Raw genomic sequence first — 27100 nt, forward strand, 5'->3', positions numbered from 1 at the left:
CTAGTCACTCTATATTCAGCATTGGGTTCAAATTCCATGCCTCATCACCTTTCATATTCATCATCCTGTAATTTTGGTTCAAATTCTATACCTGGTCATATTATACTGTACATCCTCCACCCTGGTTCAAAGTGCACACCTAGTTACTTATATATCCAGCATCCTGGGTTCAAATTCTGTGGGTGGTAAATGTACACATCTAGTATTGGATTTAAATTCCATGCCTGGAAACTTTATATATCCTCAACCAGCAGTTCAGACCATGCAATCCAACCTAATGCTAAGCATGTACTTGGATGGGAGACCATCTAGAAAAAGCTTGAGTTGCTGCAGGAAGAGATGTTGTTGAGGTCAGCAGGGGGTCACTTACCTTGTGGTCTCCATGTGGATCCCAATGCCCAGTTTACTTAACAAGGATGCTTTACTGTAACAATGATGCCATCCTTTAGGTGAGACATAAAACTGAGGTTCTACCTCTCTTTTGTCAAGAAAAGATCCCCAAGCATCTTTCAAAAAGAGGACAATGTTTCCTGATGTCCCAGCTAAACTGACCCTCACAGCCTGGACATTCTGGCCCCCTAAATTAGGGGCCATAATTCATCCCCTGTCCCTTATTGACTAAATACCTCTCTCAGCCCTTCATCACCTAATAGTTAATGGGTACTTGTGTACTAAATGGACAGCATGGACGGTTCCTACCTATTCTAGTGTTGAGCTCCATGGGTGAGGCGCCCCGGTTGCTTAGTTTTTGGAGTTTAAATTATTAGATTGACGTACCCCAACCGCAAATACTAACCTTAAAGTTAGTGGGGGTGGAGCATAGTTGTCTATAGGTCCCTAATGTTAACGTCCCCTTTGGGTGCCTAATGTTAAAAATGAAAATCCAATTTGCGTCACAATAATAGAAAAGGGTACTAGCTGTCCGTGGCATTAGTACACAAGTACCAGTTAATGTGTGTTGAGTGTACTGACGTAAGAATGGCTACTGTGGCATCACGCAGGTGGATGCTACACATTGGAGATAGTTGACGTGGTAGTTACAGATCCTGAACACTGGTTCAAAATGCACACCTAGTCACTTTTTATATATCCAGTGAAGGGTTCAAATTCCGTACTTGATCACCGTATATATCAAGCATCATGAGTCCAAATTCCATCCCTGGTCACCTTACATATTCATCATCCTGGGTTCAAATTCTGTACCTGGTCATATTATATATCCTACACCCTGGTTCAAATTACATGCCTCGCCACTTTATATATCCAGCGTTGGGTTCAAATTCCGTGCTCGATCACCGTATATATCAAGCATCCTGTGTCCACCTTACATATTCATCATCCTGGGTTCAAATTCTGTCTGATCCCCTTATATATCCAGCATTCTGATTTTCAATCCCACACACAGTCATTGTCTTTTTGGAGGTTGCACATTGTCCCCATGTCCATGCCAGATATCCTCCTGCATCCCCAAGCAGGTGTGTTTCAGGTGAATTGGTGACTGTAACTTGTCTCCGTGTGTGTGTGTGTGTGTGTGTGTTTGTGTGTGTGTGTGCATGTGAGGGAGCACCAGAATGACTTTACACCTCCTGCATTGTTGTTTCCCATCTTTGGAAGGGTGCCGTTTGAGGCCCCCCTGGGACTTTTAATTGGTGTAAGGTGATTCATCTATGTATGCATTGCTTAAAGCTAGAGACCCCAATTATAAAATGCAAGCCTGGATTAAGAAGAGAAAATACACTTTTTAGAATTACAGTATTTTGATATGATTAAATGAAGGCATGGACCATTTTTATAAAATTCCATCAGGAATGGCGTTGTTCATTTTTACTCTGATGAAGCTGGGAGTCACTCAGCTGCATCCTGTCCTTTGAAATTTTAGATGTCTAACAATCAATTGTTTTGCTTTATTTAAACAGAATGTTCTAATCCTTTTTAAAATTTAATTGCCAATTAGATCATCACCATCCTTTGGAAAATTTTAGGTTTAATTTAAATAAATGAGCCCATTTTTACATTTTAGCAATGATTGTAGGAAGACTTTTCTGAGTTTTGCAGCAAAAGGTTTATAGCCATGTGAAAAAGTAAGTAACCCCCGTGGAAACTGTTGACTTTTGAACATATTTGAACTTACAAGCACTAGATCTTCATGCAAACAGTGCCTACATTTAAAAGGGGATCTACTTGAATAAAAACAAAAGGAAAATTATACTTTTCAATCAGTTATTTAACAAAAATATCAATAGATGTAATGGTCTACTGGGGAAAAAGTAAGTCCAGCCTTGGCCTCAGAAGCCGGTATTGCTGTCTTTAGAAAAATTATTTTTTTATAGTTGTTTTGCATAACTGCTCACCAGTCTTGACTCAGTGGTCTTTTTGACTTCTCCTCCATACAAAACTCCTTCAGTTGCAAGATGTTTGTGGGCTTCCTTGCATGTACTGCCTGTGGTGGAGTGATATTTTGTAAAAACGTTGATACATATTTAGTATGTCTTCATTTGTAAGCTAGTTATAGCAATTGTGATTGTAGTGTTTCAGTAGCCATGCTTTATTTCATTGATAAGAATAGCAGAGCTTTGATGTCTAACTAACCAACCCCTGAGTCTTTAGGACTAACTCAGGATGTGAAATTTATTGCAGGGTTGGGGTATCTAAAACCAGCTTGGTAAGGGGGATTCTGTTCTGGATATTTTATGAGGCATAAAACTACCTAGCTGGCAACCTTCCGCTAAACAAATGGTATCCACCATTTGAGGGCAGGTGTGAAAAGGCAGTGTGGGCACCCATTGGTCTGAAGTGTGGCTGTTTGGGATTGGATTAGAATCAGAGGCCATTGTACATCACGACATCCTATTGGCCTAAGACAAGAATGTATAAAATCAGTCACTTTACTTCTCACACACCATGGTCATGAAGAGAACACAATGAGGAGGACAGCTCAGCAGCCATATTGAGACAGGCATGTTGCCTGAAGAAAGCTGATTAGACATGATGACTTAACAAGAGACATTTGAGAAACTATGAGTCTGCATGCCGCCTGAAACTACACATCTAGCATTATCAAGTTGTGTGGTTGCCAATATTCACATGTACTGTACTTTGCGTCATTATTATTTTATGAATAACTCTACATATATAAAATTCAATGTCTGTATGTCTGTCTATCTGTATATCTGTCCGCTTTTCACGAGAGAACTACTTACCGGATTAAGATCGGGTTTTTTTCTATAATTTGCTTGAACATTCCGGTTGATTTTGCGACTTCTCTCATTGCACTAAATATCATAGTTCGCTTTCAGTACCGATCGATTTGCGCAAACCCGAGAAACATGCAGCAGGCCAAGGAGAAGTGGGATGGGCCCTTCTCACTAACGTACCAGCCTGTGGGTGTTCCTTACTTCCACTTAGCTAGCAAACAAGAGAACTACTTAATGGATTCAATAATAATAATAATAATAATAATTCATTACATTTATATAGCGCAGATTGGGTTTTTTTCTATAATATGCTTGAACATTCCGGTTGATTTTGCGACTTCTCTCATTGCACTAAGTATAATAGTTCGCTTGCGGTACCGATTGATTTGCACAAGCATGAGAAACACGCACCGGGCTGAGGGGAAGTGGGAGGGGCCCTTCTCACTCATGCACCAGCCTCGGGGGGTTCCTTACCTCCGCTTAGCTAGCAGACAAGAGAACTACTTAATGGATTTATTTTGGTTTTTTTTCTGTAATTTGCTTGAACAGTCTGGTTGATTTTGCGACTTCTCTCATCTCGCTAAGAATCATAGTTTGTTTGCAGGAGCGATATATTTGTGCTAATCTGACACAGAGGCGAAAGGCCGAAGGGAGGGGGAAGCATGATGTCAGGAGTGGTGAGCCGGGCAGGGCTCTCCTGGCTGTCCTGTTTCACTACTACATGGGCGAAGCCACAGGGGACAGCTAGTTCTCAATAATACATTATTATTATACGTTATAACTTAACTCCTACTTGTATTTTTACTCTGTTTAAATGCCTGAGGTTATAAGTGTAGAAGGGAAAATGAGGAGATGTACTTAAGTACAATGCCTTATAAACAGTCGTACGTCAATAGGATTTGAGGCATTCTGATAAAGTCTACACAATAAAGAGTACAAAAGGGGAAAGTAGAGTCACATAGGACTCTACCAAGACAAAACACTGCCTATTTCGAATTCATCTACTACATTTTAACGTTATTCAAATCAGGGCTTTGACTAGGCCAGTCCATAATCCTCTGTTTCTTCATTTTCAGCCATTCCTTGGTGGATTTGTTGGTGTGTAAGGTTTATTATCATATGGAAAGGTTCAGTTCCGATTCAACTTCAACGTTCGGACTGATGGCCTCACATTCACTTAAGCACAATTTGATATAATGCAGAATTCATAGACAACTTGATGACTGTTGCTGCCCAGGCACTGAGTCACCAAAGCAAACCAAAACCTCCACCATTACATTTCCTCCACTATGCTTTGATTTGTGCAAACCTTTGGCCAAACAGCTCTATCTTTGATTCATCTGTCCAGGCCACATTGTTCCAGAAGGCCTGGTCTTTGCCTAGATGGTCAATGGCAAACTGTAGTCTTGCTCTGATTTCTTTGTGGACCTCAAAGGCTTTTTCCTGGCACACCTCACATGCATGTTGTCACACACATGTGTGTAGGAGTCAACTAAAGGGCCTGAGTAATAGCAGTTCCACGTCCAACCAGGGGGTGGCGGGGTGCACTAACTGTCCTTCTCGATCCCTTGTGGACCATTCTCAGGAAATCCCACAGGGTTCTGGCACATTTGATGATGTCACTTCCGGCTCTGGCACCTTTGTTGATGTCACTTTCAGCCCTGCTTCTGATGATGTGTCTTCCGGTACCTGCCTCTGATGACATCACTTCTGGTCCTACCTCTGATGACTTCACTCCCACTTCTGGCCCCGATGACATCATTTCCTACACTGGCCTTTTAAACCGCCATTTTCTCTGTATACTACAGTTCTGTTTTGGACTCAGTAGTGTGAACAACTCGCTGTCTTCAAAAATACCTTTATGCAGCCAAGGAATATTATACGGGTGGCTTCCCCAAACCTTTATGATGTCTTATTGTCGTTCTTGTGACAACGTTAAATTTGTGCATTCTCTTTCTGAATGTAGATGCATGTAATTTCACTCCAACTTTTGCAAGAGTTATCTGCAGATCTCATCATAAAATTCTGAGGTTTTTGAAGACTTCTTTTAGCATCATACAGACAGCTCTTGGACCAAACATTTGCTGATCCAGCACGTCCTGAACAAATTAGCCATCATTTGAAATCCACATGTTTTTCCTTGCAGTGGATGATTGGTTCCACTTAATTTGGTGATCTTTTTAAAACCCTTATCAAACTCGTAGGCATCCAACACCTTCATTTTGAGTCCCTTAGGGACCTCTTTTGACCTTGGTATGATGACACCACACATGTCAATAGGAAAGAAAACACCAGACCCTTGATATCTGTGGTTTAAATAAGATTGGGTCTACCTGCATACTCTCTAAGGAGGTTCTAAACAATTGCACCTAAACTGGAACATCTGATTCTTATTTTATACATTCAAAATGGTGATGAATGTAGCGGTTGGGGTGTGTGCTGACTTTTTCCATGTGACAAACCTGAATTTTTGGTCATTTAGATTACAACGATAAAACCACCATGTCTTTTTTTGTCCCTTTTGTTCAAGTAGATTAGCTTTATCGGTAGGCACTGTTTGCATGAAGATTGAGTGTTTGCAAATTCAAATAGGTCCATAATTTCCATGGGATGTACTTACTCTTTCACAAGGCTGTATTTCTAAACAATCCTAGTATAAGTGTGTCCTGAAACAGACTCACATCCTGTTGGTTCAAACTTTGTGTCTGCTGCTGTCAGGACTGTCGCCATCTCCCCACAATCCTGGATCACTAGGTTAGAATATGAATGGATTTTCAGTAAAAATCTCCATAGAAATTCTGGGAGTGATTAGAGCAGCCTCTTGATGTTTCAGTAATGCCGGAAGATCGGATTTTGATTTGAGCATCCCTTCTCTAAACACACAGGAGTGAAATATCGTCTCAAAGTGGAATCGAGAAATATGGCCACCTCTCCTTTCCTCTGCTTTCCCATGCCTTGGCAAGTAAAAATGATCAGTGCACACTCCATGACCGAGGGGTCTTCGGATGCAGACAGACATGGTAATGAACGCAACTGAACTTAATTCAATTGGCTAATGACAGAGCCCAGACAACAGTAGACATTTTTCAAGCCCCCGTTCATCTGTTTTGTGTTTGTGTTTGGATGACAAGGGGCTTGGCTCCCTGCTAACAGCAGTGTGTCCACTGTGTCTTGTGTTTAAAAAAATATTCCCACTGAAAACTGTCACCCCAACCCCCCCACTCACCGCCCCCCGTGCCTGCCACCCCCTCTTTCCCTGTCCTTTTCCAGCCTGCCATCCCGATGACCCAGTCTGCACCTCACAGAGGACATAACAGGCGCTTGGTGTGTGAAAAAGGTCAGGAGTTCATGGCTGGCTCCTTCTGCCTCCCAGGAAAGCAGTCCCAGTTATAATTATCAGCGCTGGCATGTGTGCTGGGTTCAAGTGCAGTGCATCCCCGATGCCGCTTGGCAGGCATGGCCTCGCTTGGCTACCCTCAAGCTGATTAAGTGTCCCTAATTGTCAGCTCCCATTTTTTTGCTCCCTTGATGCTCGAATATTCACACAACAGCACACTTGTTTAATTGTCTTCCTGGTGAGATTGGGAGGCGTTTGTGCTTCATTAGCTGCTTTTAACTATTTTTTCTACCTTGAAATTCAAGTGATTCCTCTGAAGGAAGAGAATAACTGAAATGTCGTATAAAACTGTTGGCGGGCACATCATGCTGGACTTGTCCTTGACAATATACAGTTATGTTTCCTCAAAATGCCTTTGTCCGAATGTCACAAGGAGTGCACGGGTCTCAAGGACCAATGGGTTGATGTTATTATAAATTCTAGCATTGGAATCACATTATGGGCCGACTTTTTAAATTTTTTTTGTTATGGTGCTGGCAAAGATTTTTAGGAATAAGAGTCTGGAAGATTATTTGTGCCAAAATAAAGCAATCCAACATGTTAACTATATTGAAATGCAATGCATATGCAAGTGGTTCATGGCTGGCTTCTTCTATCTCTTAGGAAAGCAGTCTCAGTTATAATTATCATTATTTAGAACCCACACTCTCCTTTGAACCACATATTAGCAATATTACCAAGGTAGCCTTTTTCCATTGTGATGCCGCCCTAACCTCAACACAGACAGGCAGGACTCAGGTTTAGCACTGCACACACTTTTTATTTACAGCTGGAGAGCGCTTCTCTCTGCTCCCCACAGTACAGCACAGTACATAAAGCAACAACACAGTCCCTTTGTCGCCGTCCTCAGTCCTCCACACAGGCTTTGTCCTCTTCCTCTTCATTTATGTTAGGTAGAATGCCTAGAGGGAGCTGGGTGGTCTCGTGGCCTTGGAACCCCTGCAGATTTTATTTTTTTTCTCCAGCCATATGGAGTTTTTTTTTTTTTTTGTTATTTCTGTCCTCCATGTACATCGGACCTTACTTTTATACTCTGTTAATTATTATTGCCTAACTAGTCATTTAGCCCGTTACAATAACGGGCGCTAGAACAGTAGTGCATAAACATTAGTAGGAACAATCTATATTAAATGGCAAGGGACTTTGACCTCATTCTTTTTGTTGGTCGTATTTTCTTTCTTTCAGCCTTTCTTTTGTTTATGTTTACTTGCTGAGCTGACCGTTCTTCGTGGGCTGCCGCCGTGTATTGTGTGTCTTTAATTTTCTGTGACAGTAATACTGTCTTGTACGGCTCTATTCAATAAGGGCGCGCACAAAAAGGCGAGCTTCAAAAGGGTGACCTCAATTGAGCGCAGCGAATAAAGGCGTTCGTAGATAATTTAGTTCAAATGGCTCTGGAATATGTGAAGAGCAACAAAGGTGCAGATCTTTATTTACGCGCGCCTTTATTCGCTGCACCCAATTCAGGTCGCCCTTTTGAGGCTCGCCTTTTTGTGCGCGCCCTTATTGAAGGATACCGTCTTGTACGTCCGCTGGCTTGTACGTCCGTAATATACCTTTAATTTTCTCTGGCGGTAATACAGGCGTGCGCGTCGGTAATATGCCTTTAGTCTCATACTGGCTTGTATGTGGCTGTAATATGCGTTAGTGTATTGTATACCTTTAATTTCCTCTCGCAGTAATACTGGTTTGTATTTCCATAAAACGCCTCTAACTTTCTCTGACAGTAATATCGCGCATCGCATCGTGCTCCGCGCATGCGCACTTCACCAGAAGACACCCACACACGGACACCAGGACGCACATAGGGATTTTATAAATATAGATTTTATTTTTTATAGTTTGCTTTTTTTTCTCTTTCTTCATCCTGTAAAGCACTATGAGCTGGATTATTTGTATGAAAATGCGCTATAGAAATTAATATTGTTGTTGTTGTTCCTCCCGACTCTGGCTGTTGGATGTTGGCGACTGGCCCCTTTTTATAGAGCATCTGGAAGGACTCCAGGTGTCCAGCGAGCTTTTTCTGGTAGTATTTCTGGGTGTGGCGGAAGTGCTGCCAAATAGGGCCCCGCAAATGTCCTGGTGCCCCCTAGGCGGTGGCCACAGGCCCCAACAGGATTGAGCTTCTATGCTCATGACCCGTGGCCTCACTGGAAACGAAGGAGGCTGCCCTCTGTCGGTCTGGGGGAGAAACTGTCCTGGAAGTGTTCTCTCTGCCGGTCCTTCCATAATCAGGGTGTCCCAGTTGAGTAAGGGCCCCAACCGTCCGCCACACCATCTTAAGCAAATTTCAGGGCTGTGTCCTTTTCTTTCAGATACTGCGATGGAGACCCTCATCCATGCTTTCGTCACCTGATTATTGCAACGCTGTGTTGTGTGGTGTCTCTGCGTGGAGCCTAAACAGACGACAATACTCCAACTTCCAGTGACAAGGGTTGTCACACGTTTAAAATTGTGGGAGCATATTACTCCTACACTTCAAAAATGAAATTGGTTACTTGTCCTTTTTCACATCCAATATACACTTTTTAAGGCCCTTCACGGTCTGGTCCCCACCTTATCAGTTTTCTTTATTGGACCCTTATGTTCCATCACACTCACTTCCCTCTTCTGATTAGCTGTCCCACTGTGAACACTGTGTACTATGGGTGGTGAAGCTTTTAGTGTATCGGGCCCACAGCTATGCAATGCCCTGCCTTTGGAGCTCCATACTTGCACCTCACTTTCACTTTTTAAATCCAAACTTTTTAACATTGCTTTTTTGATTTTGTTAACTATGTATACAATCGCATCCATAATGTTTGTGTCAAAGACACATTATTCCTTGATTTTCACTGTCTGCTCCACAATTTTGAATTACAAATCAAACAATTCAGATGTGATTAATGTGCTCATTGCAGGCTCTCATTTAAGTGTATTTGCATTCATTTTGGTTACAGTATGTACAAATAACAACAATTTTTCTACATGTCCCCCCATTTCAGGGCACTATAATATTTCGGACAATTGGCGCCCAAGGTGTTTGTGATTCCTCAGGTGGGTTTCTTTGCTTCATAAGATATCTCAGCTTGCTTCCACCCTCTGAAGTCTGTGGTTGCCATTGTTCAACATGAGGACAAAAGCTGTGCCAGTGAAAGCTAAAGAAGCCATTATGAAGCAGAAAAGCAAAAATAAAACCATTATAGACATCGGTAAAACCTCAGGATGACCGAAATCAACTGTCTGGAATATAAATAACAAGAAAGAACGCACGAGTGAGCTCAGTAATCACAAAGGGACTGGTGGGCCAAGGAGGACAGAAGAATCCTCACCATGGTAAAGAAAAAGCCCAAACACCTGTCTGACAGATCAGGGAGCAGATGTGTGTGCGTCAGAGGCAACTATCTTCAGAAGACTTCATGAGGCCACACTGCAAGATGCAAACCATAAAAACAGCAAGGCCAGATAACAGTTTGAGAAAAAGGACTTAAAAGAGCCTGCAGAATTTTGGGAAAAGGTCTTGTGGACAGAGTGATGGCAAGAGCAAAGTGTGGAGATGTAAAGGAACTGCTTGAGATCCAAAGTAGACCATCTCATCTGTCACACATGGTGCTTAGGGGTGTTATGGCTTGGGCATGCATGGCTGCCACAGATCCTGGCACACATCTCTTCATTGATGATGGAACTGCTGATGGCAATGGAACAGTGAACTCAGTCGGTCTACCTCTGGCCATGTTTTGGAGTGTAACTTGCCTCTGCTTAGCTAGCGATACCATACGTTAGACTTAGTAATTACTAAAGGACTAAAAGTTGATATAAAGCAGGTCATTGATACGGGTCTATCAGACCATTTTCTTCTACTCTTTAATATAGAAATAATGATAGAAAACACTCATGAGAAGCATATTGTTAAAAAACGGTTCTTTGACTCATCAGCAGCTTTAAAACTTTCAAACATTCTAACCAATCAGTCCGTTTATAATGCCAACTATAATAGCGAGGAGAATGTAAATAGTAAGGTGGAAAGATTTAATACTAAAGTGAGTTGCACCTGAAAAGACAGTTAAAAAATCTTCTAGCATTGTTATACCATGGAAGACCCAAAGAGTGTCTGATTTAAAGAGAACATGCCGTAGAGCTGAGCGTAAATGGAGGAAAACTAAACTAGCTATTGACTATGAAATATTAAAAGTTAAAATAACAGAATACAATAACACAGTCCGTCTTGAGAGGCGCTGCTATTTCTCTAAGATTATAAATAACAATGCTAGTAATCCCAGAGTCTTATTTTCGACAATTGATCATCTGTTAAACCCAGGTAACTCAAAGGAATGCCTCCTAAGTACTTCCAGTAAAACCTGTGAGGCTATCGCTGTATTTTTCAATCAAAAAATTAATGATATTAGAAATAACATAGTATATCTCCCCAACACTAAGGATCCTCCTAAACCCCAGTACCCCATAATAAACAAATTAAAGTCTTTCACTAGGATAGATTTACCTGATTTACATAAAATAATTTCTCAAATGAAACCCTCCACCTGTGCCCTTGACCCAATACCAACAAATTTTTTCAAAGAAGTATCGGGTGTGCTTAGTGATAATGTTCTTGACATAGTAAATTCGTCATTAGATACGGGGGTCTTCCCAGACTGTCTTAAGACTGCGGTAGTTAAACCTCTACTTAAGAAAAATAATCTTGATCCCTCTGCTCTTGAAAATTATAGACCCATCTCTAACCTGCCTTTCTTAAGTAAAATTCTAGAGAAGGCAGTCTCCAGTTAAATGAGCACCTCAATAAACATGCTATTCTTGATAAATTTCAGTCAGGTTTTAGAACAAATCACAGCATAGAAACTGCACTCGTTAAAGTAGTAAATAACTTGCGGGTAAATGCAGACAGAGGCCATTTATCTGTTCTCATCCTCTTAGATCTGAGTGCCGCATTTGACACCATTGATCATAATATTCTTAAGAATCGCCTTAGTCAATGGGTGGGCCTCTCTGGCAGTGTCTTAAATTGGTTTGAATCCTACCTGGCAGGGAGAAAATTCTTTGTTAGTTGTGGTAATTATAACTCAAAGACACATGATATTCTATATGGTGTTCCACAAGGCTCTATCCTGGGGCCACTGCTCTTCTCAATCTACATGCTTCCATTAGGTCAGATTATCTCAGGGCACAACGTGAGCTACCACAGCTATGCTGATGATCACACAGCTGTATGTATTAATAGCACCTGATGACCCCAAATCTCTTGATTCGCTAACACAATGTCTAACTTGTATCTCACAATGGATGAATAGTAACTTTCTCAAATTAAATAAAGAAAAAAACAAAATCTTAGTGATTGGCAATAATGGATACAATGAGGCTATTAGAAATAAACTGGATGCATTAGGATTAAAAGTCAAATCGGAGGTAAAAAGCTTAGGGGTAACCGTTGATTGTAATCTGAATTTTAAATCGCATATTAATCAGATCACTAGGACAGCATTTTTTCACCTAAGAAACATAGCAAAAGTTAGACCTCTTATATCATCGAAAGATGCAGAGAAATTAGTTCATGCGTTTGTTTTCAGTCGGCTAGATTACTGTAACGCACAGGACTACCCAAAAAAGACATCAATCGTTTGCAACTAGTGCAGAATGCAGCTGCTAGAATCCTTACCAGGAAATTAAAATCCAAACACATTTCTCCAGTTTTGATGTCACTACACTGGTTACCTGTGTCATTCAGAATTGACTTTAAAATTCTGCTTATGGTTTATAAAGCTTTAAATAATCTCGCCCCGGCTTATATATCGGAATGTCTGACACCTTATATTCCAAATCGTAACCTCAGATCCTCAACTGAGTGTCTCCTTAGAATTCCAAGAGCAAAACTTAAAAGAAGTGGTGAGGCGGCCTTCTGCTGCACCTAAAATCTGGAATAGCCTGCCAGTAGGAATTCGCCAGGCTAATACAGTGGAGCACTTTAAAAAACTACTGAAAACACATTATTTTAACATGGCCTTCTCATAACTTCACTGTAATTTAATCCTGATACTCTGTATATCTAATTCATTATAATAACTATTCATTCAAAATCTGTACTAACCCCTACTCTCTCTTCTGTTTCCTTTTCCGGTGTCCTGTTGGTGGTGGCGTGCGCCACCACCATCTACCCAAAGCACCATGATGTTCCAACAATGATGGATGGATTAAAAGCCAGAAATCTGTATGACCATCAGCATCAAGTGACTCCGTGAAAAACCCGAACTACAAAGAGGACTATTTCATTTATGTTAGGTAGAATGCCCAGAGGGGACTGGGCGGTCTCGTGGCCTGGAACCCCTACAGATTTTATTTTTTTCTCCAGCCTTCTGGAGTTTTTTTTTTTTTTTTTTCTGTCCACCCTGGCCATCGGACCTTACTCCTTTCTATGTTAATTAATGTTGTCTTATTTTAATTTCTTATTTTGTCTTTTATTTTTCTTCTCTTCATTATGTAAAGCACTTTGAGCTACTTTTTGTATGAAAATGTGCTATATAAATAAATGTTGTTGTTGTTGTTGTTTTGTTTATTGATTTTTAAAGTTTGTTCTGTTTCCCTACAACGCTGGCAGAACTGCGTGATACAGCTAGTCATAACTAAAAACAAAGCAGTGGTATTGCATTTCACTTAGCGGCTGCTCCAAGTGTATTGAGCTTTGATTGAAGACCAAGCATCACTAATACCAAAACTGAATGGAATCAAATGACCAATCAGCATCAAAAGGTGGGGCATCAACAAATGGGGTGAGAGGCATTCCAATCACAAATGGTGGGTGTTGATATGATGGAGGATCAGGCATCTCTTTGAGCAGGTGGAAGCTGGTAATGTAAATGATGATTTCATTCTCATTTCATATGAACTGGATGCTGGAAAGGGTCAGTGTAATAGCAGCAGCAACGGGAGAAGAATTTCCAACTGCTACAGTAACATCCTTAGAATGCAATTAAGAGCTAAGAGCTACAGTATATGATTATGTAGATCATCAACCGGGGTTATCCACACTCCAATATTCCTCTGAAGGTGGCTTTTTAAAATCTGCAGATGACGATGACAATACCAGCTATTGCTAAAGCTCATAATGTATCAGAAGAAGAATGGAACTCTATGATATAAGGCAAGTATGACACAATGACTTTTTCAGAGAGAACTAAAACATACTGCCCACTCTTTTGATTAATCACTTCACCCTGACAAAACTTACACTTGCAGCCAGAACACAGAAATGTTTACAAGCGGATTGCCTCTCACCCCCAACTATCGATGCCCATTGCCTCACCTTTGGCACTGATTGGTTATTTGATTACATTCAGTTTTGGCCTTGAATCAAAATGCAATACACTTGGAGCAGCTGCTAAGCAAAGGGCAATACTTTTGCTTTATTTTTAGTTAAAACACACAAACTATGGGCCTAAATTAGGAAGTAATATGCTTTTGTATTGCATTATGAACTGACATGCGAATTAAAGTGAAAAGCAATCAATCATTTGGTTGATATGTCTTTAATTATGACACGATAGAGCTGCACCAAAATTAAATGCTCCATGTTTATATGCATTGTATTAGTTGTACGCACAACTAATTAGCTGTGACAGATACAACATTGAAAACTGCAATGAAATGAGATTTTCTTTTCACTTCATTGTCCTGGTCACCTGGAGTCGCTAAAGTGCCAACACCAGTGAAGTCTGTGCAGGACTTACTGTATGGATGGTCAAAACTTTCTGTAATATCATGCCAAGTTCAGGCTTTTAAAATCCTGTCTTTTGCATAAGAAATTGCTTACAAACGTTACTGAGCATAATTAAGTTTTATACATGAGGTCAACAGGTACTAAAAATGCTAATCAAAAATTACTGACACATTAAGCTTTGATGGAATGTGGCCTTCACAACCATGAACCCTAGGAATGGGTCACTGCGTCACATAAGCAAATCCCCCAAATGGAGGTGTCCATGACAAAACAAACTAATGTCAGTAGAGACACTTAAATAATTTAACTTTAAATCAATTTTTATTTATAAAGTAAGAAATCAAATCTGGGTATTTCAAAATCCAAAATGGTGAGGAAATAAAGTAGAATAACGTGGTAGAGCTGGAGAAATTCTACCTTGTAACATTGTCTTTTTAAGGGCAATTGAACCCTGAGAGATACAGGAATGCAGTGGTGCCACACAGGGGGTTTCATTAGTTTGTAGGTATGTCCTGTTTGTTGTTTGTTGAATGTTAATAACAACACTGCTCACACAGATTCCTGTTTGCAAATATGGGGTCTGTGTCTTTAAACAGGTATGCATGAATGCGAAGGGCCTTGTGGGATTTTGGCATTTGTAGGTACTGTACGCATAAAACCAGAAGAGAAGGATGTGGCGAGAATTTTTAATTTGTTCATTTTTTGATCGACTTCATCTTCAGCAGCTGAACCCCTTTATATAAGTGGACGTTCATAGCGGAGAAGCATTGTGCACCAGAATTACGGATGGCAGTGGGTTCTTTGTTCCCTGATCCAGTCCATCGATGCTCTTTGTGAAGAGGTGCGCTTCAGAAGACCATTTATCTGCTGGACTCTAATGATAGGACTGAGTTCTTTATCCATGTTCCTGGAAGCAGTTTACTAAAGGGGACTATTCCACCACATCTTTTTGTCTGCTAACTGGTGATTGCACTTCAAGATCCACCTTCATCACAGGCTGTTTCCAACACTGTAAATATCGTCAAGGGGTTTGTTCGTGGTGTTTGTTTAGAACTTTTGTTCTCACCTTTCTTTGTCATGTTTGTAGTTGTTGTAGTAAACAAGGAATATATTGTGAAGGACAGCCGGGTCCCATGCCCGACAGGGACGCCCCTGCTGCATCTTTTCCGGAGGAGCAGCCATGGACACTTTAATACCTCCCGCGGGACGCTTGGTGGCAGCCTCCCTGGCGGACGATGATTCCCCAACCTGGCGCATGGCTCCATGGGAGATGGAGTCCTCCACAGCCTGGTTGGGGGCTGCATGGAGTCTGCAGCCCGGCTGGTCGAATCTTCAGCCCCACCTGGAAATGTAATTAGGACCAGGTGATCAAGCACCTGGAACGCTTCCAGGTGGGGTATAAAAAGGGCCAGCCACCACCACTCTGAGAGCCAGGGTTGGGAGGAGGAGGACTACACTTGTGAAGGAGTGGTGGAAGAGGAGAAAAGAGTGCTGTTGTTGTTGCGTGGAAAAGAGTGCTTTTGGGACTGTGTATTGCCTGTGGGTCATGGGGAAGACGTGTGCCACGGGTGAAGAAGAAAAATAAAAAGTCCTTGTTTTATACGTGCCTCTGTGTCCTTCTGGGCCGGGTCAGGTGCATATATAGTGCCTTTTCTACAATATATATATATATATATATATATATATATATATATATATATATATATATATATATATATATATATATATATATATACTTATTGCTGAATATATTTAATCTATTTGGACATTTTTTCTGGTGTGTTGTTAATACTCGGGTGTCAAGGCGGAGATTCTGTAGGGCTTGGGTGTTGGCCTGATTCTATCTGTCCTTCATTTTAAAAGCACAGAGGCTTCATCGCTGCACAGATATGTGGCAAACTCTGTGCATTCCTAGAAGTCGAGGTTTGCTACAGGAACTCCAAGAGCCACTAGAGGGAGCTCTGCCCTGTGTCTCTGGTCAATGCAATATCTTGTAGGTGGTATGAAAAAGACAGAGATAGGCAGAGTGTTGGCACACCCTTAGGTGAATCCCATATAATTGGTTGTCAAAAGAATCAAAATAAACACATGAAAGTACTTAAAAAATGAGTCTTCTTCAGACGCGATTCCTATATTGACTATACAAGATGCTGATTCTTCCAGACAGGAAGAGAAGGGTCCAGGTGAACGGATACCAGAAGTGCCATTGGTAGATGAGAGCTGTCAATCTCCCAGTCTGCAGAGGCAGAATAAGAAAGATCATTATCAACCAGCGCCATCCCATGGAGTGGAGGAGTATTACCACACCCAAAGCCCTTAAACTGTCTCCTATATGTATTTGCACATGACAAGGTATAAAATCTGACACTTTTTTAGTGGACATACAACACCACACTGGAAAGAGAAAAGTACACAGTTTTAAAATCATTAAACATTTTATCACCAAAGTGTAATTTATTCAACTCTTTGAAGTGCAGAAATAGCAACATACAATAAGATTTCTTCGCCTCCTTAATTCAATTCATTGTCACAAGGCACTGGAGCCTCTGCTGGCAGCACAGGTTGTGGAGCAGGAAATTACCAGAGGGAGAGTGCCCACTCACACACAGATGCTCAGTTCACAGCTACTAATTCACACAATGCTGAGAATGTGGGAGGAACACCCATGCAGTAAGTGCAAAGTCCACCAACAACGAACACGAGATCTGAGACCTGGCAACACAATCCATCGCTGGTGATGAGTGAAAAAGGCAAGTTTCAATTCATATACTGTTTAGTGACACTAAAATTTGTTTCACTTGCAATTTTGCAATCTATATATATAAAATTCTTTTCGCGTTTGAAACGGAAATGACGTATGAGTGTTTGAAACAGAAATTACGTATGACCACAGAGGAACAGGAAAAACATTCTTAATAAACCTGATTCTTGCCGAGACATTGAATGGTGACATAGCTCTGGCTGTAGCGTCATCGGGAATCGCTTCTACATTATTAGATGGAGGCCGTGCAGCACATTCGGCATTGCAATTACCATTAAACCTCGCTCACGACGAAAATCCAATTTGCAACATATGCAAGGGCTCTGGAAAGGCAAAAGTCTTGCAACATTCAAAGATAATAGTTTGGGACGAGTGCACCATGGCACATAAAAGAGCTTATGAAGCCTAGCAAAATAATGGGAGGTAATGTCGTTTTACTCGCAGGAGATTTTCGTCAAACATTACCAGTTATTCCATGAGGGACAGCAGCGGATGAATTCAACGCATGTTTAAAATCCATGCTTCTCCCACAGTCAGTTATATGTCGCGTGTTCTCGGGTAGGTACACCAAAAAATGTATACATTTATGCACGTAATGGGCAAACAAAAAATGTAGTATACCCCAAAGCACTGCAGTAGTATACTCAATGTATCTTTACTTCTTAAATGTTAATGTTTTACTGTTTAATAATTTATACACTTCTTATGTGTTGTTCAAATTCTTTTATCAAAATATTTTACTGTTTAATAATTTATATTTATATGCAATGTGCTTCTTATATATTACTTCATATTCTCATATGATAATGATGTTAATAATGTTGTTTATATTGATTTCTATGTTGTTGTAAATGCTCTTTATTTGTTGAAAAATAAAATTGGCAATTAACAAATTTATTATATAAATACTACATTTTATTTTTTTACGTGGCACTCAGTGAGCGAAGCCACTGGGTAATCAGCTAGTTATGAAATAAGAAACTCACTAAAAACATTTTTTGGATGTTTTAAAGTTTTTTGGAGGTGAATACTGTTCCTAAAGCCTTGTTCACACTTCATCGGTGTTCTTTTCTGCAGCTGTATAATGGGTGTAATCCATACCACACTGGTAAAATCAATTCTGTTTATGCCTGTCTTTCTCATCACAATGGCAGAGGGCAGTATTTTCTTTTTTTTAAACTGAGACATGCTGAACATTTTATACATTAAGATGCATTAAGTAAGTTACTGGCATTACTGGGTTTTCTCTGCAGGAAAATGCAGCACACAGAAAGTCCCCACCCCCCTGTCATTACCTAGCAACTGCCTTATCCTAGTTGAGGAAACACACACTTCCTGTGACTTTTTTTTACTATAGAACTTTATTTAAATGCTAAATGACAATCAGACACATGCAGAATTAATGCATAATAACACTTCCAGACAGTGAAAATTTCACTGGAAGCAGAATGCAATTTATTTTGCAAATTTCTTTACAAAGCAAAACACTGGTTTTGCCTATTCTGCTAATAGAATCATAAAATTGACCAGCCTTGACTATTCCCTCCACCGAAAGCAAAATTAAATATATATTGGGGTGTCAATAGAATGGAAGGACTGGGGGAGAGAGGATCACTGAGGCGATACCTCCCCTGGGACGCTAGAGGGTAGCCCTCCTAGGCAGCTGTGGCACCACAGATTCCCACGGTGCATGCTGGGAGCTTGAGTTTGGTGCAGCCCTGTTGGGTTCCATGAGGGCCACCAGGGGGAGCTGCAGAGCCATTCAATGGATTTCCACCACACCTGGGAGTGATTCCAAATAATTCTAATGAGCCACCTGGAGCACTCCCAGGTGCAGAATAAATGGAGACTCTTCATTCCATTTGAGGAACCAGAGTCGGGAGGTGGAGGACAAAGCTTGCTGAGAGAGGAGTGGAGGCAGCAGAGAAAGTGAGAAAGAAGAAGAAAAAGAAAGAAGAAGGGGCTGAGCATTGCTGCTGGTGCCTTGTACTGTGCTCTATAGTAGTGGGGAGTGGGGAAAAGCACTGCCCCGTGAGAAATAAACGTGAGTTGCCTTGAACTTGTGTCTCTTGTGTCTATGGGAAATGATGCAATTGGGAGAATGGTATTCTGGGAACCGGACGTAACCTCAGAAGGAGGTGGGATTTTGATGGTGCTTGTCTCCTGAGGACCGGAGGTGGAGTTAGGTTGACGGTTCATCTATTGGTGTGGAGGGAGAGAGGAGAAAGAATTAGTGGACAGTGCTAACTCTTGGTCCAGCAGGAACATACAGTTAATTGAGTCCTTAAAATGTCTCCTAAGCACATGTGTGTGACACAGCTAATATCAGTTAGACAGAAATTCACAAAACAAGAGAGTCTTCAGGCGTTTCTGGGGGAGTCAGAATTTCAAATGGAGGTTGGCAGCTCTTTCCATATGCTTGGAGCTACACAACTACACAAGAAAAGAGTCAGGACTGAGATTTGATACCATGCAGAGGAGACATCACCAGACACCTTTCATCACCTGGCCTGAGTGGTCGAGCAAAGTGTCTCGGAAATGTCTCATTATATATAGTAGGTGTTGACCCATTGACTACTCTGTAGACAAGCATCAAGGATTTGAACTTAATATGTGCCACTTCAGGGAGTGAGTATAGTAACCCAAAAAGAGGAGTGACATGTGCCCGCCTTGGCAGGTTAAGCACAGGACATGCTGCAGCATTTTGTATCATTTGTGATGGCTTGTTGACACATGCCAGCCGATCAGATTAAATTCTGGGACAAGAGTTGTGCTACATACTCCGTCAGATATTGTCTGATGTTGCAGATGTTGTACAGAATTAATTCGCAAGTTTAAGAGACCATCACACCGTACCGACTTAGCAGGTGTTAGTGATGGGATGCCTAATAGACGGGCGGGTGGGGATTATAGGCATAGCACTAATAATGAAAAACCATGGAACAGAATGATGAGGCATAGTGAGGACAGGTATAGAAAGAAATGGAGAGGGCTCAGCACTGACCCTTGGGGTACCCCCATGCTTGGCTGGTGCACACTTGACATCTCTTGGTGCTAGGACACATGGTAGGATCTGCCCAAAAGGTTGGACTCAAATCACCTGAGGGCAGTCCCAGTGATGCTATATAAAGACACTTTTAATGTTTTATGGTGATCATTTACCAGATAAGTGAAGTGTACAGCAGCCTACCACTTTTAGAGCCCCACATGTAACAGCTCAGCATCACTATTCAAAATATTTACATCTGATGTAGTTCTCGGCTGTCTTCAGTTTTTGAGGCTCTTTCATTACTCCCAACATTTGATATATTCTGGCCTGTTTATCAAGTATGTGACATTGCCATTTAGAACTGTAACCCCACCCATAGATGCTTTAGCTTCAGGGAAGCTGCAGGTATTTTTCTTCAAAGCAGGTCCATGCCACCGACCCACTCCTATAGACACAACATTGAACAAAGTAGAGATGGCGCCAGTGTAGCCGTGCATAAACCCCATGGGCCTGGAAATTCCATTGTAAGACTTTCTATGACTCCAGTAAATGAAGTAATTCATGACAATGGACTGGGGCCAAATGCACTTCTGTCCTCTTTGGCCTACATAGGACCACCCTGAGGCTCTTCAGGATTTGGAATTTGAAATAAGACATTGCACTTTATAGCACCTCCACCAGGTGCGCCTCTGGGCAGTTCTGGCACTGCTTAAAGGGGAATTTTGTGGTTTTGTTTTGTCTCGGGGAGGGGAGAAGGTCCTAGGAGGAAGTTCTTGATGGAAATAGTTCTGGCAGGGGTGTTGGCACGCTCCTGCAGTGAGGCAACAAGGAGCTGGAAGAAATCTCATGTGAAAGACAACATGAGGTGCTTACCAGATGTCAAGGCTGGAGTGCTGCCAAGCTAGCCTGGGGCTCATCAGAGCAAACCTGCTGCAGGAAAAGGAGAAAAAGAGTTCCATTTTTCTTACAGTAAAGAAAATAAATGTACACACACACACACAAAGAAAAGCTTACTATTTTGCACAAAGGCGTTTCAAAGGGCTGCACTGACGCAGCATGTTTTGAAGAAAAAGATCCCATAGTTCTTGAGATCAAAATCTTTCGCTCATCAAATACTCGAGTGTGGACCTGTGACAGATGGGGCTATGAAAACGTCAATTCGCCAAAATGGTGGCAACATTTAATTAATTGTTCCACCGGATTACATTGATGAGATACGGCAGACAGAAGATCTGCTGTCACCAAAATATCACAAGGTGCTGCTTTTAAGAAAGCACTTAATGTGGAATTAACATTTCATTTTTGCATGCTGGGAGGACTGAGTATCGTTCTACTCAAAGGCATCTAGACAAAACAACAATACACCAGCAAAAAGACGTCAATTTTATGATGACAACAGACTTTGCTTAAACAACTTTGAGCTTGTGCACATGGAATCGGGATAATCAGCAGCACAGGGAGTGCCGATAGCTGCCAATCCCCTTGTTATTGGTAGGGGCGTCAAAACATAAGGAAGGCAAAGGAATTTGGAAGGGCTTATCTGACAGCTCACTCCTTCAGACGTGCTGAAGGTCCCAAGGCGGACTTTAATTAAATTTCCTGATTCCCAGAATGTTTCCCACATTTCTTATCTTTTTTCATATGTGTACACCACTCTTTTTTGTTTGCTCTCTGTTTCTGTGTCTATCTAGCCTTCCATCCATGCATCCATCCACTCATTTGATGAGTCCAATTTTAGGGCTACTAAATGCCAGAGAGGCAGAGATCAATCTTAGGTGGAGGCACCGGTCTGTGACAATCTGTTTGGGCACAAAGCAGCCCAAGGTGCCAGTCTGCTGCTCACACACATGGACACACAATCCAAAACAAAATAAGGAGACCTGGTTACTGGGGCTAAACCCAACACGAACATGCAGACAACCTGAAAGACCCCCAGGGAGTTGAACCCAGGGCTGGGAGACAGTAGCACTAGCTGGTGCATCTCACATAAGCTTGGGAACGTTCAGAATTTTCGCACTTTTGAGGAGGTCATTAAGGCTCGTAATGTAACTTGCTATTTTGTATTATCTTTTCTAGGGACTTTCCAGGAATGGAGCTATACAGAGAAGATTGATTGATGCACACTGCCACAGCCATTTGCTTAAACTGATGACAACTGGATAGGCTACGACTTCATGACCCTGTATTGAACAAAATGGTAATGGTCCTTATTCAGCCCTCTAACTCTTTCAGGGGGATCTCAAAAGGCCAGACATAAGATTTGAATCCATATCTTTTTATTTTTATGGTGAACTGCTATTAAGTCACTTGACCACACCAACTCCTCAATAAGTCATTTTTTTTACCAAGGCCATCCTATCGTTGGTAAACATTTCTGGAGAATTCCCAGGCCATCTAATCCCTCCATCATTTCCTAGATCTTCTCCAAGGTTCTCCTTCAATGGTACATACCTAGTATGCCCACCCACTTCCCTACTCTACCAGAGTGGGCACCTGTGACCATTATAGCTACATGCCCAAACTTATTGCACCAACCAAACTCTGTGGGTCCTTTTTGAGCATTTGAATCCTTACACCTGAACATTTCCATCGTTGAAGGGGCCAGCGCCATGTTCTGTCATGAATTGATCCCTCTCTGGATTTGTTACCGAGTGCTGCAGCCTGCGCTGCTCAGTCTGATTTGTGGTCTGCAGCTTATGGCTGAATTGATGTACAGTGGGTTTCCAGATGCTGCACTGGTGTCTCACAATGGCCTCCATCGAATTGGATAAATCTTTGATCTTCCTCCATACTCTTAATAATTTGTATTATTTATTCATTTTTTTCAAATATTTCTCAGAATGTATTTTACCATTCTTTTAATGTAATCACAGTTTTTTTTTGGGGGGGGGGGGGGTCACAAAATTCCTTTCGGATGTTATTTTCTTTGTAAAATGTTGCTTTCACATACAGTGCATCCGGAAAGTATTCACAGCGCATCACTTTTTCCACATTTTGTTATGTTACAGCCTTATTCCAAAATAGATTAAATTCATTTTTTTCCTCAGAATTCTACACACAACACCCCATAATGACAACATGAAAAAAGTTTACTTGAGGTTTTTGCAAATTTATTAAAAATAAAAAACTGTGAAAGCACATGTACATAAGTATTCACAGCCTTTGCCATGAAGCTCAAAATTGAGCTCAGGTGCATCCTGTTTCCCCTGATCATCCTTGAGATGTTTCTGCAGCTTAATTGGAGAACACCTGTGGTAAATTCAGTTGATTGGACAGGATTTGGAAAGGCACACACCTGTCTATATAAGGTCCCACAGTTGACAGTTCATGTCAGAGCACAAACCAAGCATGAAGTCAAAGGAATTGTCTGTAGACCTCCGAGACAGGATTGTCTCGAGGCACAAATCTGGGGAAGGTTACAGAAAATTTTCTGCTGCTTTGAAGGTCCCAATGAGCACAGTGGCCTCCATCATCCATAAGTGGAAGAAGTTTGAAACCACCTGGACTCTTTCTAGAGCTAGCCAACCATCTAAACTGGGCGATTGGGGGAGAAGGGCCTTAGTCAGGGAGGTGACCAAGAACCCGATGGTCACTCTGGCAGAGCTCCAGAGGTCCTCTGTGGAGAGAGGAGAACCTTCCAGAAGGACAACCATCTCTGCAGCAATCCACCAATCAGGCCTGTATGGTAGAGTGGCCAGACGGAAGCCACTCTTTAGTAAAAGGCACATGGCAGCCCGCCTGGAGTTTGCCAAAAGGCACCTGAAGGACTCTCAGACCATGAGAAAGAAAATTCTCTGGTCTGATGAGACAAAGGTTGAACTCTTTGGTGTGAATGCCAGGCGTCACGTTTGGAGGAAACCAGGCCCCGCTCATCACCAGGCCCAGACCATCCCTACAGTGAAGCATGGTGGTGGCAGCATCATGCAGTGGGGATGTTTTTCAGCGGCAAGGACTGGGAGACCAGTCAGGATAAAGGGAAAGATGATTGCTGCAATGTACAGAGACATCCTGGATGAAAACCTGCTCCACAGCACTCTTGACCTCAGACTGGGGCGACGGTTCATCTTTCAGCAGGACAACGACCCTAAGCACACAGCCAAGATATCAAAGGAGTGGCTTCAGGACAACTCTATGAATGTCCTTGAGTGGCCCAGCCAGAGCCCAGACTTGAATCCGATTGAACATCTCTGGAGAGATCTTAAAATTGCTGTGCACCGACGCTTCCCATCCAACCTGATGGAGCTTGAGAGGTGCTGCAAAGAGGAATGGGCGAAACTGGCCAAGGATAGGTGTGCCAAACTTGTGGCATCATATTCAAAAAGACTTGAGGCTGTAATTGCTGCCAAAGGTGCATCGACAAAGTATTGTGCAAAGGCTGTGAATACTTATGGACATGTGATTTCTCAGTTTTCTTATTTTTAATAAATTTGCAAAAACCTCAAGTACACTATTTTCACGTTGTCATTGTGGGGTGTTGTGTGTAGAATTCTGAGGATAAAAATGAATTTAATCTATTTTGGAATAAGGCTGTAACATAACAAACTGTGGAAAAAGTGATGTGTTGTGTATACTTTCCGGATGCACTGTATTTATGATTTTTTTGCATTTTATTTCGTCACCATCTTGATTTCCATGCATGTTGCTACAGTGGGGGAAGTAAGTATTCAAGTAAATATTTTTCTCATTAAACTTATTTCCAATTCAGCTATGCCATGAAATTTAGACCAGACATTGGTATTAACTCAATAAAACAACACGGCCGTAGAAATCGTAACATTCCAATCCATTAAAATGTTATGTAAAATAAAGAGGAAGGGAAACAGGAAAAAATTATTAAATCCGTTAACTGAAACATATTCAATACTTGGTAGAGAAGCCTTTCATTGCAATGACAGCTTCAAGATGCTTCCTGTAAGAAGAAATAAGTCTTTGACAGTGTTCAGGTGGGATTTTGTCCCCTTCTTCTACACAGACAGTCTTTAAACACTGTAGATAACTATAACCTTTACCCTAGAGAGAGAGGTTAGGAAGACGGACTGATACAGTGCATTGCCGCACCCACCACATGACAAACCACCTCAGGATCCCAAAGTAGGACCTGAGTGTAGCCTCAGCACCACACTACTTCAGGTGGAATGGAAAAGTGTGAGGCTTTTTATGGAGGCTGGTGTGCCAACCCTGCCACCAACCCCCAAGTTTTTGATGCAGGTTAACGTCATACCCAGGATGAAGCAATTGTAGGTTAAGGGCCTTGCTCAAGGGCCCAACAGAGGAAAGGATTTGCACTTAATGTGTGCTGCTACAGGAAGCAAATGTAGTGATCTGAACAGAGGAATGACATATGCCTGCCTCAGTTAGTTGAATGTCAGACGCGCCACTGCATTTGGAATCTTCTTCAGTGACTTGGTGACACATGCCAGTACTCCTGGCAAAAAAGACTTCCAGTGGTCAAGAGGTGATGAGACCAAAGCCTGGACCAGGAGTTCTGCTGCATACTCCATCAGATACAGTCTGACTTTGCGAATGTTGCACTAAGTGACTCCTCAAGACTGAGAGATCATTGTAGCAGGGTGAATGAAGGACAGTTGATCATCAATTACCACCCCAAGGCTGTGTACAAACTTAACCCTTCCATAAATGTTCCATCCATCCATCCATTTTCCAACCCGCTGAATCCGAACACAGGGTCACGGGGGTCTGCTGGAGCCAATCCCAGCCAACACAGGGCACCAGGCAGGAACCAATCCTGGGCAGGGTGCCAACCCACCGCAGTCCATAAATGTTCTCTTGAGTTTAAGTCTGGTGGATGGCACCTTCAGTTTTGACCTCTTGAACCAAATGAGAGTCTCCTTTGCAGGTGGTTTAGAACCGTTCTTCTGCTGAAAGGCTCACCCACATCTCATCCTTGTTGTCCTGGTGGACGGCAACAGATTCTTATTAAGATTTTCCCAGTGAATGGCTCCATTCATCTTCTGTTCAAAAATTTGGAATTTGCCACTACCATGAGAAGAGATATAGCCCCATTCAATGATGCTCCCACCGTGGGCTTTGTATTTTTTAGAGTCATAAGCAGAAACGTTTCTCCTCCCAACATGACGTGTCGTATTGTTGCCAAAAAAGTTCAATTTCTGTATTCTCTGACCAGACTACATTCTCTCAGTAATCTACAGAATTCTCCTGAAGTTGTGTAGCAAACTCCAAGCCATCTTTAACGTGCCTTTTCTTTAGTAATGGAGTTTTCTGGGGCAATCACATAGGGAGACAGTGGTGGTGGAGAGTGTTGCCTATTGTTAACTTTCTGAGAATTGTATCTCTTGCTTCCAGGTCTTTCTGAATTTTTTTAAAATGGTCCTTGGCTTATGGTCTATTCTTCTAACTAATCTTCTGATTGCTTGTTATGAAATCTTGCAAGGAGCACCTGTGCTGAGCCAGTTGATGGTGGAGTTAATTTCCTTCCTGTTGCAGGTATATTGGCCTCAATGGTTCTTATATAAATATTGAAGAGTTGAGAAATCCATCAGTAACCAGTGCCATTGCTCAATAATCTTGTTGCAAAGATCTTGGGAGAGCTCTTTGCCTCTACTCATTATGAGATGGATCTTGCATGACACTCCTGTAACAAATGATTTGTTAATTTCTGTCAGAGGACGGTGACCCTTTTTCAGAGAGTGAAAGTACGAACTGATCAACATGCATTAACTGATTTGATTCTTAGTAGCAAAGTTAGAAGAACTAATTAGTAGAATAAGCTGCTTTGGTGTTTTTTCCTACTTCAGGATAGGCAGGATACTGAGAAATTAATTAATGCATTTATACAATACAATACTTCACAATTTATTTTTGTAGAGCCCAAAATCACACAAGGAGTACCACTATGGGCTCTGTCTTTTGACAGCCCCCCAGCCTTCATTCTGTAAGAATACAAGAAATACTCCCCCCAAAAAAAAACCCTTGTAAGGAAAAAATGGAAGAAATCTCAGGAAAGTCAATTCGAAGAGAGAGAGACCCCTTTCCAGGTAGGTTGGATGTGCAGTGGTTGTCAAAAATGGGGTAA

The sequence above is a fragment of the Erpetoichthys calabaricus genome, chromosome 12 (genome assembly GCF_900747795.2).
Source record: "Erpetoichthys calabaricus chromosome 12, fErpCal1.3, whole genome shotgun sequence".
Lineage (NCBI taxonomy): Eukaryota > Metazoa > Chordata > Cladistia > Polypteriformes > Polypteridae > Erpetoichthys > Erpetoichthys calabaricus.